The 2500-nt window shown below is 35.9% G+C and overlaps 1 protein-coding gene across 1 annotated transcript in view; it reads left to right on the forward strand.

Annotated features, from left to right (window-relative positions):
• Positions 1–2500, forward strand: part of LOC123516193 (abnormal cell migration protein 10-like) — a 148853-nt gene that overhangs the window by 17945 nt on the left and 128408 nt on the right.

Genomic DNA, 2500 nt, shown 5'->3' on the forward strand with positions numbered 1-2500 from the left:
TTTTGTGTGTGTAAGAGGGAGAAAAAAAAGGCTAGGGAAAGGAAAGGGTTTGAAAATTAGGCCCACTTATTTGCCAGTCCCCCAAATGGTGTTTTTATTGTTTTTTTTTTTTAGTTGTCTCTTGTTGGTCAGTTCGCCTCTTCAGTACTGCGACACATTTTTAGGTGTGTTTTAGGTACCATTACACCATTTTATTGACATTAGGAAGGGTCTATGGAGGTCAGATGATTAATGGCCACAGTCTTCACTATTTTAACCCCTTCAGTACTGCGACACATTTTTAGGTGAGTTTTAGGTACCATTACACCATTTTATTGACATTAGGAAGGGTCTATGGAGGTCAGATGATTAATGGCCACAGTCTTCACTATTCTAATCCCTTCAGTACTGGGACACATTTTTACCTCAAGTTTTGGCTGTGATTAGACCATTTTATTGGCATTAGGAAGGGTCTATGGAGGTCAGAAGATTAATGTCAGCAGTCTTCAACATTTTAATCCCCACATGAGTTTCTGAAGTTGTGTAAAATCACCAAATAGTACGATTAGACCATTTCATTGACATTAGGAAGGGTCTATGGAAGGCGGAAGATTAATGGCCACAGTCTTCACTATTTTAATCCCTACATGAGTTTCTGAATCTCTATTAAATTACCAAATATTAAACAGAAGGAATATGGAAACTCATATTTTTAGGGCATTCTAAGACAGTTTGGCATGTTTTAGAGCATTCTAAAATAGTTTGACTTTTTTGGGGGCATTTTAAGACAGTTTGGCATGCTTTTAGGACATTTTAAGAAAGTTTGGCATGTGTTTAGGGCATTTTAAGACAGTTTGGTATGTTTTTAGGGCATTTTAAGACAGTTTGGCATGTTTTTAGGGCATTTTAAGACAGTTTGGCATGTTTTGGGGCATTTTAAGACAGTTTGGCATGTTTTTAGGGCATTTTAAGACAGTTTGACTTTTTTGGGGGCATTTTAAGACAGTGGCATGTTTTTAGGCCATTTTAAGACAGTTTGGCATGTTATTAGGGCATTCTAAGACAGTTTGACTTGTTTTTAGGGCATTTTAAGACAGTTTGGTTTGTATTTTAAGGCATTTTAAGACAGTTTGGTAATGATAAGACCATTTTTTTTTGGCATTAGGAAAGGTCTATGGAGGGCTGAAGATTAATGGCCACAGTCTTCACTATTTTAAAATCCTGCACGAAAGTTTCTGAAGTTTTATAAAATCACCAAATAGTACCATTAAACCATTTTATTGACGTTAGGAAGGATCTTTGGAGGTTAGAAGATTAATGTCCACAGTCTTCACTATTTAATCCCTTACATGAGTTTCTGAAGCTGTAGAAAATCACTGAATAGCAAACAGAACGAATATGTAAACTTACGTTTTTCAGGGCATTTTAAGACAGTTTGGTATGTTTTTAGGGCATTTTAAGATAGTTTGGTATGTTTTTAGGGCATTTTAAGACAGTTTGGTATGTTTTTAGGGCATTTTAAGACAGTTTGGCATGTTTTTAGGGCATTTTAAGACAGTTTTTTAAGACAGTGTTTTTAGGGCATTTTAAGACAGTTTGGCATGTTTTAGGGCATTTTAAGACAGTTTGGCATGTTTTAGGGCATTTAAGACAGTTTGGCATGTTTTTAGGGCATTTTAAGACAGTTTGGCATGTTTTAGGGCATTTAAGACAGTTTGGCATGTTTTAGGGCATTTTAAGACAGTTTGGCATGTTTTAGGGCATTTTAAGACAGTTTGGCATGTTTTAGGGCATTTTAAGACAGTTTGGCATGTTTTAGGCATTTTAAGACAGTTTGGCATGTTTTAGGGCATTTTAAGACAGTTTGGCATGTTTTAGGTTTGCATTTTAAGACAGTTTGGCATGTTTTAGGGCATTTTAAGACAGTTTGGCATGTTTTAGGGCATTTTAAGACAGTTTGGCATGTTTTAGGGCATTTTAAGACAGTTTGGCATGTTTTAGGGCATTTTAAGACAGTTTGGCATGTTTTAGGGCATTTTAAGACAGTTTGGCATGTTTTAGGGCATTTTAAGACAGTTTGGCAGTTTTAGGGCATTTTAAGACAGTTTGGCATGTTTTAGGGCATTTAAGACAGTTTGGCATGTTTTAGGGCATTTTAAGACAGTTTGGCATGTTTTAGGGCATTTTAAGACAGTTTGGCATGTTTTAGGGCATTTTAAGACAGTTTGGCATGTTTTAGGGCATTTTAAGACAGTTTGGCATGTTTTAGGGCATTTTAAGACAGTTTGGCATGTTTTAGGGCATTTAAGACAGTTTGGCATGTTTTTAGGGCATTTTAAGACAGTTTGGCATGTTTTTAGGGAATTTTAAGACAGTGTGGCATGTTTTTAGGGCATTTTAAGACAGTTTGACTACGATAAGACCATTTTATTGACATTAGAAAGGATCTATGGAGGTGTGAAGATTAATGGCCAGTCTTCACTATTTTAATCCCCCCATAATTTGCTGAAGCTGTAGAAAA

The sequence above is a fragment of the Portunus trituberculatus genome, chromosome 5 (assembly GCF_017591435.1).
Source record: "Portunus trituberculatus isolate SZX2019 chromosome 5, ASM1759143v1, whole genome shotgun sequence".
NCBI classification, from domain to species: Eukaryota; Metazoa; Arthropoda; class Malacostraca; order Decapoda; family Portunidae; genus Portunus; species Portunus trituberculatus.